The sequence below is a fragment of the Cupressus sempervirens genome, chromosome 9, assembly GCF_028749045.1.
Source record: "Cupressus sempervirens isolate cs-2001-9-10 chromosome 9, ASM2874904v1, whole genome shotgun sequence".
Taxonomy (NCBI): Eukaryota; Viridiplantae; Streptophyta; class Pinopsida; order Cupressales; family Cupressaceae; genus Cupressus; species Cupressus sempervirens.
Window position 1 is genome coordinate 711,943,688 of NC_143126.1, and position 17,093 is coordinate 711,960,780.

The 17,093-nt window shown below is 34.6% G+C and overlaps 1 pseudogene; it reads right to left on the reverse strand.

Moving 5' to 3' along the window:
• LOC149540702 (septin and tuftelin-interacting protein 1 homolog 1 pseudogene) overlaps window positions 1-12,196 on the reverse strand; it is a 116,431-nt pseudogene extending 104,235 nt beyond the window's left edge.
• Window positions 12,197-17,093: the final 4,897 nt, after the last annotated feature.

Genomic DNA, 17,093 nt, shown 5'->3' on the forward strand with positions numbered 1-17,093 from the left:
GTACAATGATGTTTCTACCCTTGAGATTTTTGAAGATGATTCAAAAATAAAACTAAAGTCATTGCAATCATTTGTCCAACAATTTTGAATAACTTTTGAGGATTCTTCATCTAATGAAGATATTAGGAAAGAATTTAAGACTGAAGAGGTATTGTTGGAACTGGACACTAAACTGAAGGATTTTGTGGAGACTCATATGGTGGTTAGTAACTATCAATAGACAGTTAAAGATAATTATAAAGTGTTGGGTTTTCTAGAAGCTCCCCAAGTAGTTAAGATTATAGAGAAATTCAAGAGCAAATATCTAGACATCACTTTGGTATAAAGGGGTACAAAACCTAGAAGCTAGAGATTCATTTTTGGCACTTGGATTTTTTTTTAATTTTTGGAACCTATCATCAAGGTGTGAGAGGTGCACGAGGTGTGCAAGTGTGATATTCATAGAGATGTACTGGTAATTTTGAAGAAGTAACAATGCACTGTCAATTAACTACCAGTTCCTAATTTAGAGCCATCCATGAACCAAAAACACATTCTGATGACAATTTAACTCCTAGAAATGCCCAAAGAAGGTCAAGCTTCCATTTTTAGAGCTTCCAATGACTCTTAGATCCTCTTGTAGCTTCCTTCTACTTATCTCCTTCTTCTTTTATTGTTTTAAGTCATGTAAAGGCTTATGCACCCATTAACTGATATAAAAAAGGGTGGAGACCTACTTACCACCATTTAGAGAGTCTGTTTGTATATAATTAGATTTGTTTTATTAGTTTACGCATGTGTATGCATTCTAAGAGACCTCACTGTCAACATAAAAGAGGAGATGAATTCTTATAAATATATGGATGTAATAAGTACTCCAAGCCATTATTTTGATGCAATAATATATGCTATTGGTGCTCTCATTTTGATTGTAGTTATTCTTGTCAGAGTGTGTTATTTTTTTGAATACATGTTCATGAATTATAATGGAGCCAATGGTTTTTTTGTGTTGACTTGATTTTATGATCATTTAGTTCTAGTATTTGTCATGTGTTAATGAATTTTGCTAACGTACTAAGTTGGAAAAAAGATCACCTTATTGTTCCTACATAGCTTCTTGTTTTGCATGACTGCACTTTCTATGGCCTTGTGATTTGATGAGAAGTGAAACATCTATCAGTTATTACTAAGTTCCCATCGATGATTGCATCAGTGGATTTAAGGAAGCATTGCTCCTATTTTCATTGGTTTCCTACTCAATCTTTTCAAAAATTTAACTTGCATACGTTTTGTTACTATGGTTTATGTCCATTACATATTTCCCTTTCAAGTTATTTGCTTTCATATCTCATTCCCTTATCTTTGATATTTTCTTTGCTAACACTTGGTTAAATTAGGAATTCATATAGTTGCATTGTTAAATTGCATTTCATCATAAAATAGAAAATACCAAAAATATATCTATTTTGTGGTTACTTTTCAAAATAGCAGATCAAACATCTTGTCCAAATCAGTTAGGATGAGCAAAGGCCTCCTTATGAACAAGTACATTTATCTTCAACTGACAAGATTCCAGTAGATCACAAGATCACTTAGAACCTAGGAGTTGATCCTAGATTAGCTTTTCAAGAGAGGAGTTTGAAAGGACTCCTGTCATTAAGCATCATGTAAAATGATAGCTCAACATTATGTATTTAGTATTTGATCCTATGTACTAGGTGACTGTAATGGTTGGATATGTATGCATTTTGATGAGATGGATCACTTACCATATAGACATTCTTGCATTCCTATTTTTTGAGGCCATGAATACACTTTCCATCTTCAATTGATCAACTCTTCATACTTAGTCTTCTCTACGTGGTCATGTTCTATATAGTGGAGGTTCTTCAAATCAAAAATTTGGTAGTGTTCGTAGCATCATGCTTCATTGGTGTTATTCATGATCATCTTTTGTTCCTATCTTATGGGACATTCCCTAGTTTGGAGGCTTCTTCAGTCCTTTACTAATTTATTTCAACATAATTTCCATCTCTTTTTGTAGTAGGGATTTTCCCATGTGGTTTTCTCTATTTCTCCTCCTCTTAGAAATTTGGTTGTGCTTGGGTACCTCATCAGGCTTTGTTGTCAAGACCCAAATTTCTTTTTAGTAGTATTTTTTAGGTTTTTAGCTACTCCCTAAGTTTATCTTAAGGGGGGTGTTAGAGTAATAAAATATTTTCTTATTAATTAAATCGTATTTATTTAATTATTAAGTCACTTATTATCTCTAGTTTACTTAAGCTAAACTTCAAGCATATAGTAATTAATTCTTTTATTAATTATTATTATGCAACCTAGGCTAGTGACCTGTTAGGGTTTTGATCTCCTTTATAAGGATGACATCTCTTTGTAAAATTAATTCACTTTTGATAATATAAATTTCTTTTTTTTTCTCATCAAGAATGTCTCATCTATGGATCTGGGAATTACAGCCTCTATAGCTTTTGCTTCTCTCTTTCTGTGACATGTTTGCATGCAGGTGATTCTTGGGAGTTGTGTGGTTGATCTTTCATCAACTTTAACAATTCCTTTTCCCTAGGAGGTGCTCTCTTCCTCTTCTTCCCTTATCAACTTCAAAGTACTCAACCTCACACTCATGTTGATGAACCATTTCTAGCCTTACTGGAGACTGAGTGGGGTAGGTTGGCATGGTGACCTTCACACCTTTGCCTTTGATTACCCTAGCTATGGCTTGTAGGGGTATGGCCTAAGGAACTAGATCCATTTTAAATGGCTTCTAGATCTATTCCCTTATTAATTCAACTACATGCCTAGCCCAATGAGCTATGTCATCATTTTTTCCTGGCCTCTTTCAACATTCATAATCGGTCAATCATAGATTTTATCTCTATTGTATAAAGGATCCATCACTTCTTTGGCATCATTTTCTATAGCCTTCAAAGGAACTTTCATCTTTAGCACATTCTCTACTAAGCATAGAATCGTCCTACAATAATTCCTTATATGTATATTGTAGTCCTTTATTGCATTCATCCAATGATCTTCTAAAGCATCAACATGCACAAATTATTTTCCTACCAAATGTTGTACCATCCCAATGTTGTCAAAGAAAGTGCGAGGGGATTTGTATTCTTCCAAGGGATATTGATCCCACTTAGAATTGAACGTGGCAATATCCTACTTCTACTTCACCTCAAAGGCACCAATTTTTATGGGCTATACCCATATCTTCTTATGTTTTTTTTCTCTCTATCATAAGAAGAGGTGAATTGGCAAGCTATCTCTAGGAGTATCAGCCTGTTTAATAGCTATCTTGGGAGCTTCTTGGGGCATTCAATAATACCAGCTACTTGAAGACATGTGAAGGTTTTAAACCAGATGTAGTATGCATAGATCTCTATGACTCTATTTGTTGCCTCTACTAACAATCTCTTCACATAGTCGCCTTCAATAAACCTAATAATTGCAAAGATAAACTCATCATTCACCACTTTTTATTACACACTTTTTCATGGGAGCTTCTTCTTTACCAATTGTGGGTATAGTTCATAGGGCCAAGAATTTTAATCTGGCATGCTTCTCTCTAATATGTCATATGAGATTTGCAAGTATTGATCTTCCCTTGGGAGACAAAATATTGTTTCTATGTTCTAGGGTTGGAGGCCTAGACTATCTCTCATGTAACACTCTTTATGACCTTCCCTTAGATCATGTAGTGATCCAAAAGGATCATTATCAATTTTGAGGATTGAACTAATGTTAGGTGAGATGTTACATTGACAAGCCCTAACCAGATGAGTGCAGATACCATTGTTAATCTTTTCTTTAGTTTTTTGCATATGATAAGGAAGGTATTCTCCTTTGTGTCCCAGTTTAGTATCTTGAATCTCTAAGTGCCCATCCTAGAATCATGACTTCTTAGGGGCTCATTGATATTTAAATGCAACCAATTTTGGAGCCATCTTCTCCTTCATTAAAGACGATGAGGATGTTATTCTATCTGTAAAAGAGAGGCATACATTAGTCTAGAGGTAAAAAATTGACCTGAAAAGACCCTAGACTAACTCCCAAACAAATTAAAACCATTTAAAATATTTTAAAAAGTCGTTAACCTCCATCAAAATGCTTTGCTATGCATTTTAGCGCACCCAACACACCCTTACACATGTGTTGGTGTATTGAATTAGGCCAAGAATGGGGTAATTACGCAGTTGAGCACATACACACATGCACACCTATGCAAGGAGTGCACATACCCCTATGCATAGCTATGCATGTGTGTAGTGCTAATTGGGGTGGAAGTCTAAGTTAGTTTTTGGCTTCCCCTTATGGGTGCGAAGGTGAGCATGTGTGCACCTAATAGAGTTTTCTTAGGAGCCTCTTTATTTCTTTTACTTGCATGGAGGTGCGCACATAAGCATCTCATGGAGGTGTGCATGTGCATACCTTTTTAGCCCTTGGGAGTTATTTTTAGATTTTTATTAGGTTTTCCTTTTGGTTGGAGGAGGTGTAGATGTGTGGCAATACAGAGTGAAGATGTGTGGCATTGTAGAGTGGAAAAGTGAGTGGAGGGGTTGGGGACCTTATAGGCCTCGGGTGCCTAGTGCGCACCCCCCGAGGGTGCATGTGCATATGTGCACTTAAAGAATATAAGAGCCCAAAATGATGAATTTTGATCCTCTCTGATTTTTGACTCTTTTTTTTTAGAGACTATGGTAGATTCCCAAGATGACCAAGGCTCCAAACTAGGAGCCTGATAGAGAAAAATTCACTAGGGGATCCCCATTTGTATGAGAAATGGGACATGTGTTGTGAAACCACAACACTATGTATGATATCTCTAGACCAATTGGACAAAAACAATTTCAATTTCATTCAATGCTTCTATTGAAAATTCATGATGCCCCAAGGTTGAAATATTTTTGTGGTATTGTATGTTGAAAACTAGTTGTATGTGATAATACTAATTCTAAAAATTAACATATTTAATCCAATTGTATCATTATCTTGTAGGTCTTCAAACAAAGGTAAAATTTTCATGTCTAATGTGTGGTCCAAAGATGAAATCTCGTCATTTCAAAAGTTTAAGAAAGCAAGTGTTTGATGAGTATAAGCACTTCCTCCATAGAAATCATAAGTATCAATAATTGAAAAATATCTTTTCAATGGGAAAGAAGAGACTACATCAAAGCCATGAAGAATGACACCTTAGATATGGTAGTTGGAATAATAGAATTCAAGGTAGTATCTCTCCACCTAATGGTTTATGTTTGGAAATTATATATTTTGATTGTGTTTTGTTGGCTAATTATGTAATTGATGATCATGAAGGTCATCAAGGCATCACTGACAACCTTCCAATGGGACTAAAATGTTATCCCAGAGAATTTAATAGGTTTTCCTACTACAATTAGCAAAAAATTGTGCATTTGTTTGATACTATGAATATTGGAAAGAATGTAACAAAGGCACTATGGAATATATTGGATGGAAGGCATGACAAAGAAAAACTTGCCAAAATTTGCAATGACATTCATGATTCCAATCATGCAATGAAAATAATCATTAAATGAAATAGAAATGGAGACCAAATTAATTCAAGTGCCCTTCCTTGGTTATTAACAGAGTAGCAAAGTAATGCCATAAAAGAAATCATACAAAAAAATTGATTTCCTACAGGATTTGCTACGAATATAAGCAATCTCATATCAAAGAAAAGTGAATTTGGGCCAAGGCTAAAAATTCATGATTGGCATACCTTCATGAAGGTAATTCATGGTCTTTTTTATTTATAATATATTTGTTAGGATTAACCTTAGACAAAAATAATAGTTATATGCAAATATAACCAATATCATAAAATAGTAGATCACATAAAAGAGAACACAAAAAATCAAGATTTAATGTGGTTCACCCAATCCCTAGGCTATGTTCGCTAATAGCAAGTCCAATATTATTATTATCTAGTGATTACAACTTGATTATAATCTGTAATCCCGTACAGCTCAATACCACTGCAAGAACCAATTTTTGCATCACACCTTATAAAAATCCCTAACCCTAAGCCCTTTTATACAATATTTTTTTCTGCTTAAAAAATTAGGGCTAGAATAATAGAAAAATAGTAGTTGATGCCTTTTACAATATAAGGTCATTTTTGGCTTTAGGGGTGCTACCCCCAAAAACCCCCTTGGGGGTGTTGCCCCTCAACCCCACCCTGTACTGCGACAAGGAGTGCACCTGGGGCACTACCTAAGGACCCCACAAGGGTGCTACCCCTTGACCTCATCTTGGAGGCACTACCTCAAAACCCCCATAGAAATAATCAGGAGGCAAACTACGTCGAATAGACCTCTGAGTCTGATTAGGCTCCACATCACAATAATATTTTTGAAATTGCATTCAAATTTCATTGTATTATGTTAGAAAAGAATGAAATCATTAGTTGACAATAGTTACAATATGTGCTACCCCTATCACTCCTAGACAACTTCGACAATAATATCAAACAAGTGATATATTATCTTAGAAAATACATGAGGTAAGCAGTGATATTTGTTTAATATATAAAACAAGTAATATATTGTAAAGTCTCACATTTATATGTTTTTGTGTCTTGAATCCATTGTAGGTGGTTTTCATCTAAAGAAATCCATAAAGAAGATATAAATATTGGAAGAAAATAATTTTTTGACTAATGTGTGAAATGAAAAAGTGTTTACCTTCAACATTTTTCAGTGCACAAGAACACTACCTCATACACTGAGTTGAGGAGAATGAATTGCATGGACTTATACATCCTAGGTCAATGTGGATGGTTGAGAGACACTTAAAAATTTTGAAGGGTTTGGCTTGACAAAAAGCATGTCCTAAGGTTTCTATGGTTGAGAGATATATGGTATACTAGATGATGGTGTACATTACTCAATATTTTCCTAATCTTGTAGCAAAAACCCATATAGATTGCATTTGGGATCTCAACTCCATTATAAATTTTGAAGGGGGGTACTTTGTTAGAAATGATTGAAAGGATCATGAATGAAGAATAATGGAACTAGTAAAGAATGTTTTCAATCATTGTTTTGTCATTGATGTCAAACTTGCTACTTGCAGGAATGACGATTGCTTAAGTGATCCAAGTACTATCAATTGGTTGATTGACAAGGAGGAGGTAATCAATAAGATGTAACTAGAGCACCTAGAGAAAGGTTGATGTTATGATGTTGTAAAGAAGTATAAGGATCAGCTAAGCCATTGATGAAATAGTGTATTGATGACATACTTTAAGACATAGAGAATGGACACACTAAGACACATCAAAGATGTAAGGTTTAACTAAGTCATTTGTAAAGTCTAACTAAGTTCATTTGAGACAGCTGAGCAAACTAGTTAGAGCCGAGCGAATTCATAGTTGAAGTCGAGCAAGTTCAACTTCAGTGTGTACTGAGCAATCCTTCAGGTGCAGAGTAACACAAGAATGTTCAGGTGTCGAGTAATTGTTCAAGTGATGAGTAACTCAGGAAAAGACTTTAGGTGCTGAGCATCAGAAAAAAATTAATGGATGCTGAGCAAATTTCTTCAGGTGTCGAGCATCAGTAAATGCAGTAGAAGCTGAGTAACATAGAAGGAGCCAAGCATCAGTAAACCAATGATGCCAAGTTGTTGCATTATTTGTTAAGTCAAAAGATTCACCAGATCAGTGACGATAAGTTTGTTACATTGAATTTTGTGAATAGTTGGATGATAAGGATGATGAGTAGATTTCACAAAATTTTATGTAAACCATGCAAACCAATTCAAGGCCAATGTAGGTGGACTTATCATGAAGTTTCTGGAAGAAACAATTTGGAGGGAAAACAATATCATTTTCTTAGATCAAATCAAGATTTGAGCAGGAAATGAAGAACATAACTTCTTTATAAGGAGTTATAGGTCAGAGATCAAGAGCATGTGTGAGAGGGAGTTGGTCATAAGTGTGGTCATGTGAAGAAGCCAAGAGAAGGTTAGTGTGAGGTGTCAAGAAGAGGACACAATGAGGAGTAAGTAAAGAGCATCAAGACTCTAAGTTGATCAAGTGACCATAGAGTGCATTGGAATAATGAGTAGAAGAACTCAAGGAGACAGATCTTGAAGGGTGAACAAGCTGTCAGCACTGCAAGGAAGAAAATCCAAGCAAAGAAAGGAATTGAAGAGTGATATAAAATCTGCAAGGTTAGGGTTGCAATCTTTAGCAGGTCAAAATCTTTCTAATACTCTCTTACCATTGTATTAGATAATGAAATCCTACATTGCTAGTTTAGCTTAATAGCTAGGTGGATAAGCCTCAAGAGAAGGATAAGAGATCCTTAGGAGAAGGATAAGAGATCCTTAGAGAGGGATAAAATATTCTTTTGAGAAGGTGACTGTAGATCCCATGGACTTGGCTGATCCTAACAGCTCTATGTAAATCCTTTAATAGGGTGACATTCTAAGTTGAATGTTCTTAAGTCCTCTAATAGGGCACACTCTTAACAGGGTGTAGAAATATTTTAATAGGGTCAAATCTTACAGTGTGTAAAGCCTTTAATAGGGTAGGCCTTTAACAGGGCAAACCATCAGAAGTGGTTGAAATCAATTGCATAGTTATTTTGTGGGTGTCATCCCCACCCCAATTTTACCTTCTTATTTCTGGAGGGTTTTTGGGTCACCAAAATCCTTTGTGGTATGGTGTGATGCATGTTTACTTTTCATGATTGTTTAATGTTTAATTGCATGCATGATAAGAAAGTGAAAATGATAGAACTTCTGATTCACTCTCTATTTTTATTAGAAAGTTTGGATTGGACATTATTGGACCTTGAATAACTGATTCACGCCTCTCTCTGTTATTCTAAAGAATTCTAACATACTTGATGGGGAACGAAAAATTTAGGATAGTGAAAGGTAATAAATTATGAGATATTATTGTAGTTAATTCATTCTTAATCTTCAAAATAAATCTATTGTAAGTCATCCAATTACTTTTGTACAGTTTCTAAAGAGTGGGATACAATATATTTGTTTATTGCAAACAATTAAAATTGGATAAAGGTATGGATTGAATGATATCAACATTCTGGTCATAGATTAAAATGGGAATCTATGTCTTCATTTGTTATGCAAGCTTATTGTAATGGAGATCATGATGTAGCCAAAATTCTTCAAATAATTAACAGAAACATAAGAGAGATAACACAAAAAAAAAATTGAGAATGTTGGAATTACAATAGAAAACATAAACTTCTGAGGGGGGTGGGGGGGTGGGGTGAATTGGTAGTTTGAACTTGGACCCATAAAACTTTCACCACACATCCATCTCATGCATTTAATCAGTAAACTAAAGTAACATGTAATGCATGTACATCTAAAATATGCAAGAAAGCAAATATTCACACACACACACACACACACACATGTAACACCATATATGATTACACAAAAAACCCCCAATGAGAAGGTAAAATTGAGGTGGGGATGACACCCATAAATCTTCACTATTGTAGTAATAAAGTGTATGCAATGAAGGTTACAATATTTTGACCATGATACATGATTTACTCTATGAAAGTTCTACCCTGTTAAAGGCTTACAAAGATTGTTAGGTCTTACCTTGTTAGAGGATTTCAACACCCTGTTAGAAGTGTGTCTGGTTAAAGGACTTTAACTCACAATTAAGAAAGCACCCTATTAAAGGATTTCATACAACCTATTATTACTACTTTGTTAAGAGACTTTAACTAAAATCACCTATTAGAATGTCTTAGCATTGATCTTGCAGTTAGCACTTGGTTGCCTGATAATATATCACCTCTAAACTAATGTATTCTCAATCCTCCTTGATCAAATGTCTCTCTTTTGTCTCCTTTAACTTTCCTCTATTCTACTCTAACTTATTTAACAATACAATCATACTTCATAACTCCTTAGCCACCACGAATTCTTTGTTTGTGCATGCAAACTACTTTCTTCTTCTCAACATAGATATTTTAGGGTTTGTCCTCCTTAAAAAGACTTTGGTGACTTATGGTTAGGTATGAATCTATGGTTGAGATTCATCTAGTTTGTTGCTTAAACCTTCCTATTTTCTAATTAGTTGCATGTAATTGCATAGGGAATCCAACTTGAGATTCATCCTTATCTCCAAAAATATTGAAATTCAATCTTAAGTTAGCTTAAAAAAGTTTTACGTAGTTGTTTGTGCCATTACAAACAAATATACCAAAACTGTGTCACTCAACATCTGAAGTTTCTGATGCTTGACATACATTGTTCTCTATGTTGTGAGTCAACATCTATATCACTCAGCATCTATTGTTTGCTTAGCTCTTGTGTTACTTTGCATACACTATTTGCTCAGCACTTGAGTGACTCAACACTCATAGTTGACTTGGCATGCTCTATAATATACATGTTGTGCTTGGCATGTACTACTTGTTCGACATGAACTAAGTAAATAACTTAAGTGTGTTGACACTCACTTTCCAAAACCAATCTGAGATCAATAATCTCCCCCTTTGACATGAGTGTCAAAAACACTTTAAGTATAAATTAAAATCCTTCTCCTTACAAGCATAACATATCTTAACTCGGTTATATACAAAACTTCAAAATTTTAAAAAAATTCAATGACTTGGATACCTCAAAATCTGATAACTCCCCTTGAGTTAATATATTTGTTCTATATCCAAAATTCTATACTCCTACTGAGTAAATATCCTTAGCTTATTTTGTCTTTATTCTGTCCCTTTTTCTACTTTCTCTCATTCTTCTTATCTCCCCCTTTTTTTATTGTCCCCCATTTCTCATTCTCCTTATATCCCCCCAAAATTCTCTTATTCTCCCCCAAAATATATATCTCCCCCTATTTGACACTTATGTCAATGGGTTATATACTTAATATGTGTTTGTCCAAAAAGGATTCATGGACATCTAGGATTATCTTGAGTGCTACATCCCAAGTCTCACATGCTACATCCAAAAACTTGATTTGGATGGCCAGCTCAGCACCAAGGTGGACTAGACCATTGAGTGTAGAAAGATTTGGATCTTTCTTTATTAGGGTTTCAACATAACCTAGTTCCTTGTGCAAAATTTCCATATGAGGGGTCAAATTTTTCTAAATGCTAATCAATTTGGCCCTTATGTTGGTCTCATCTATTTTTAATGTAGCTAATTAACTCTGGGTTTGAAGCAATGTCTTGAAGTACTTCTCACTCTGAGCTGGTGGCATTGGCAGTTTTGCACCTGATGAACTTATCTAACTTTCCAAACTCAAAATGTGACTTCTGCTCTCTTGGGTGAAGAGTGTTGGATTACACAATTTAGTGTATAATGAGAAAATATTCTCAAGTACCTTCTTCACATCCTCAACCTTAGTTTCCAATGCAACTTGTGTTAGTGCTCTGTCACCTAATATATTTTCATTGACTTTCCTTTGAAATTTCTTTTCTGACCATTCTAGCAATTTTGCATTTGTATCTAGGTTAGCATCACTCACCTTTTCCACTAAGTTTTTTAGCTATTCAATCAATGGCTTGGTATCATCTAGAGTTAGTAGACTAAATGCATCTAAAAAGACATATTTAATAACCTATAGTGCTTGCTTCTGCCTATGCTCCCTTCTAAGCATTTCTTGATGCTTTTTTCTTACTAGAGCTTGTTGCAATATGCCCATTTGTTCTATAGTTATTATATCATATTCATACTTGGAAAAAATTATTTCTTCATCAAGGCTCACATCTCCATATTGGATTATTTCTTAATCCTTTAATGAACTCAAGCTCGGCACTAAGATCTGTAATGAAGTTGCATCTATGCTTGGCTTTTGAAGAGTATGACTTGAAGGAGTGTTAGATACTAGTAAGGTTACTAGGTCTTGAATGGTTGTTTGTTCCTTTAGTTGTGGTGTCATCTTGATCTCTTTAGTCTTCCCCTATTCTACCATATTGACTTGTGATGCACTTTGATCTTGTGTTGTAGGTTTAGATAAGATTACCTTTCCTATTCCACTCTATTTTTTTATTATGGCCTGGGCTTCCACTGTATCTTTTGCAATTGTATCAACCTTGTCTGATGTACCTTCAGGTTCTATGTCCAAAGCTTTTACATGAGAGGCTCGAGGGGGCATTGAAGGTGGTTCTTGTGTATTCACCTTCTCCCTTTCAGTATTAGTCACTGTCTTTTGTAGCTCATCCATACTGCCTAGTATAGGATAATCACAAAGCTTTTATTGTAGTGTGGACTGATCTAATATCTTCTTGAGATCTTATTCTATAAGGAGATTGATGTTCTAAGCTTTGACATTAGAAACATCCTTAATAGTGATTGTTTTAGTATTTACACTAGTTACATGTTGAGGGCTAATGCTCATCAATTGTGCATCTTGCACACTTTGTTCTTCATGTTGCTCTTCCTTAGTTATTGCTTTGTCATCTATTTTCATTTCTATTCCTCCCTCAATAGTGTCATCATGATCATCTTCTTCATCATCCTTCACTTCAATGGGTTCTTGTTCACCTTCCTTGACTGCAGTCAACCCATAAGTGAGCTTCCACATCTATGTAGACTTCTTAACTACATCTAGAATATTATTTTGTAAAATTTTGAAGGTTCTATATTTAGGTGTAAACCTAACTACATATTTAATCATAGCCTTAGCAATTTTTTCCTTAAATAGTCTAGGCATCACTTGTGCTAGAGATGTTTCTCTAATTTGTCTCTCCAATTTCAAACAATAGTGTCATTTTTTCTCAACTCTATCATATAAACTCTTATGTATTGAGTTGGCAATCTCTAGCAGGGCAGTTTTGAATTTTTCCATCATGGAATATATGGCCTCCTCCACTTGATTTTTCTCCATTTTACCAAGATTGTCAAAATCTACATGAGAAAATCCTAAAAGATCTGCACTATTCTTAATATTTTCACAATGGTTCTCAAGATCTAATAAAGGATTATGACTCGCCACTTTAAATTGGCTGATTTCATCTAATTCTAATTTCTTTTCATTAAAATCTACTTGTGCCACATATTTCATTCTTGGTCTTTTTTGTACTTGACTTCCTTGCTCTACTGGTTTCATCTTTTCCTTGGCCTTTTATGATGTTACACATTTAGTAGCTCTTGTAGTAGGTGCAGTAGTCTTGGCTTGGCTTGGTTTGACATTTTTTATTAGCCCTTGCCACAAGTTGTGCCTTGTCCTTTCTTTTCTATTGTTTAGTGGAAGTAGATGCTTCCTTGGCTTCTTCTTCCTCAACACCTTTAGTAACCTTATTCTCATCTTCTTCTTGGTCTTTTCCTATACCTTTTGTTAAAACTAGTGATGCATGTTCTTGAGAATCTTCTTCCTCTTCATCCTCTTCTTCATCTTCTTCTTCCTACTTGACACCCTCTCTAAATTTAGCTTATAACTTCTTCACTATCTTCTCATTCTTCTTCATAGCAGAAGTTGTCTTTAATTCCATGGTAATGTTGGACTTCACTAATTCACAAATTCACAATTTCCCAATTCCTTGTCATTTTTATCTACCTCTTCCGTAAGCAAGGTTGTAATAGCTACAAAGGCTTCATCCACATTTACTTCATAACCTAAGGGTCTTAACTATCTCACCCTTGATGTAGTAGCTTGTACAAAAGTATAGTCAACATCTACTAGAATACATACATCATCACAATGCTTTTCTACTAGAGATACTAGTTTTCACATTCTCTTCTTCATTGACTGCATGAAGTCCTCAAAGTAGCTAGTCATCACAAATTCAAAATTATCTCCTAATTGCTCAATGTATTCACCAATCTGCATTGCTACTAACCTATTGGTTTTCCAAGTAATTGTTCCAAAACTAGGAAAAGTTTTTGCACATAAAATAATATACATATCATATAGAACCAAATTTACATTGTGCACTCTTTGTCTTTTTGATTGTTCCAAGGTTCTCAACTAGCTATTGTAGTTGTAACTAAGCTAGATCATATGTATGATATTTATTAACAATTTAATATCTCACATCCATAGCTATATAGGGCACACTTTTTAATCTACTAGATTGGTAAAACTTGTGTGAAATGATCTTGATAGAAAACTCAATCAATGGATTAGTGATTGTATCAATAGTCATAACTCTCTTGTTCCATACAACTCTAGTATTCTTTTCAATTACCTCTTTAGCACCACTTCTTAGTGTCTTAGGCTAATCTAGGGTTAAGTAACTAGTAACCCTATGGATCATTCTCTTAGTTATCTTGATAGGCCCATTATCTAGCCTAAATAAACTATCATGAATTTAGCTAAGTACTATCCTTATCCATTCTATCTGAAACACATTTGGGAATTCTAGGGCTCGTGTTGATCCCTTCTTTTCTATAATTTGAATTCTTCCTTCAGAACATCATTATCATAGAGTTTTTTATATGCTTCGCTGATCTCCATATCCCCAATGCTAGCAATTTTATAGTTATAGCATTTCCTAACATCTTTCACCATTGAAATGTTTGGTGGTATCATAGATAACACACCAAAAGGGTCTTCCTTGTAAGAAATATTGGGAATAGCTTTGAAAATGGGTTGCTTAACTTCATTACTTACTAATTAGACATTCAAAACTTCCTTTCCCTCTGCACTCTTTGAACTAGATGCCATTGTATGAAACTAGGGTTTACAAAAATATAAACTGTGTAGCTCGACTCTTCATAAATACCTTGTAAGATCAGATGAAACAATATTGAATCATTGCTTGAATCTTCCACAATCTCTTTGGATGAGTTTTATGATCACCTTTTGCTCCACTTGCTATTTCTCGATTTCAAAATGATGAAAAATGAGTTAAAAGTTGATCAAATACCCTTTGAAACCCTATAATTATTGTTGAGTGCTTACATAATTGTAAGCTCAGCATAAACAAGTTTTAGGCTAACTCGGCATCCATTATGATTTCAATCACTCGGCAACCATTAGAAGCTCAGCATCAACTAGCCAGTCTATTAGCTTGACATCTTCTAACATTTCACTCAACACTCATAGAAAATATTTCATGGTTGGCAACAACATGAAAAACTTAAAGATCTATCTTGGATCCCTATCAACATTTTGCATTTTTTTTCATGCTAATGTAATATTCCCAGTACTAAAACCTCTTGAAAATGATGTATGATATAGCTTTTAAATATGAGTCCCACATACCTCTTGATTGCCTAGTTTGATGAGATGTGATCACCTAACCCATTGGGTGAAGTGATCCCTTCTCCATTTGATGTACTGCAATCATCCTTTTTCTTCCATGTCTTATTCATCTCATCTTTGATGTGTTCAACATCTTCCTTGCCTTTTCCTTTATCAAAGTCACAACTTTATGCCTTTGACCTAGTTGGAAAATATTGACTGATGTGACTAGTCTTCAAGTAGCTAAAACATACGGTTTGATTTAACCACCTGTTGTAGTCACCTTTAAAGTGTGTCCTAATACAATTCTTAGAAACATGTCTATATTCTTGACAATAATGACAACTATATCTCGTATTATAATCCTAGTTATAATTGCTTTCATTGTGTCTTGCCTGTTTGTCTGTTTCATGACCACATGGGTTTGGATTTGCACTCAAAAGCTCTATGTCCATACTTCTAATAGTTTTAGCAATATCCTTCAAATCTTTGTGTCTGCATGGTCTTGGTTTTGCATTCAAATTCTTGATGACCTTACTTGTTGCACTCATGACAATGAATCATGCTCTTAGGCTTGACATTCTGATTTTTAGTCTTGCTCCTACACACATTAGTAGTATGTCCTTTCTTACCACAATTATGACAACTAGGTTTAGATTTCTTACCTTTTTTGTTCCTTTCTTTAGCACTTTTGGATGACTCTCCTTCTTCAGTGCTTGTGTATCCTAGTCTAGACGTATCATTATTGGATCTAGGAGATCTCAATAATTTCTCAAACAATTTGATGGCTTCATTTGGTTTGTTGAAGGTCTCAACAGATTCTTTTTCCCTTTTTAGATCATTCTAAAATTGCTCATTCTAGAATTTCAATGTAGTTGTCTCAATGTCCTTGACATTCAATTCATTGTTGGAATTCATCATTTGACTTAAAGTATCCAATTACATGTTTGAAATATCGATTAGCTCTGTTGGCTTCTCTTCCAGTCTATTGGTCAAGATTATTTTGTCTTCTTCAATCATGGCTTTGTCTTCCATAGCTTTCTTCTTCTATTCAGTCACCTCATATAGCAGTATAACTTGTGATTGTTGCTCTAACTTGAGATTTCTAATTTCCTCAGCTTGGGCTCTGTTCTTTTCCATTAGATCTATAATTTTTGTGACAAATTTATTAGAGTCTCCACTTTCAAATAGCTTAGTAGTGTCCATCTCTTTGTATTGTGTATCATTCTCTGCAATAGCAATTTCTTTCCTTCTCTTCAAAGACTTCTTTAGTTCTTCTCTTGCTTCATCCAGTTGATGTAGAATGAGTTGTATTTCAATTCCTTAGTTCTCAATAATATTTTTCAACTTGTAGACTTCCATTTCAAGATCTTTCCTCAAAGCTAAAAAGCTTCTCTTTCAAAGGACAAGGCTCTAATACCAATTGTTGGAATTACAATAGGAAAGGTAAACTTTTGGAGGGGGGGTGGGGGGTGAATTAGTAGTTTAAACTTGGACCCATAAAAATTTCACCACACATCCATCTCATGAATTCAATGAGTAAAGTGAAATAACATGTAATGCATGTACATCTAAAACATATAAGCAAGTAAACATTCACACACACACACATGTAACACTAGATATGATTACCTAGAAATCCTCCAATTTGAAGGTAAAACTAGGGTGGGAATGACACCCACAAATCTTCATTACTGTAGTAATAAAGTGTATTTAATGAAGGTTACAATATTTTGACCATGATAAATGATTTACCTTGTAAAAGGTTTGCCCTATTAAAGGCTTACAAAGACTATTAGGCCTTACCCTGTTAGAGGATTTCAACACCTTGTTATAAGTGTTCCTGGTTAAAGGATGTTAACTCACAATTAAGTAAGAACCCCTATTAAAAGATTTCATACAGCCTGTTAGGACTACTTTGTTAAGAGACTTTAAC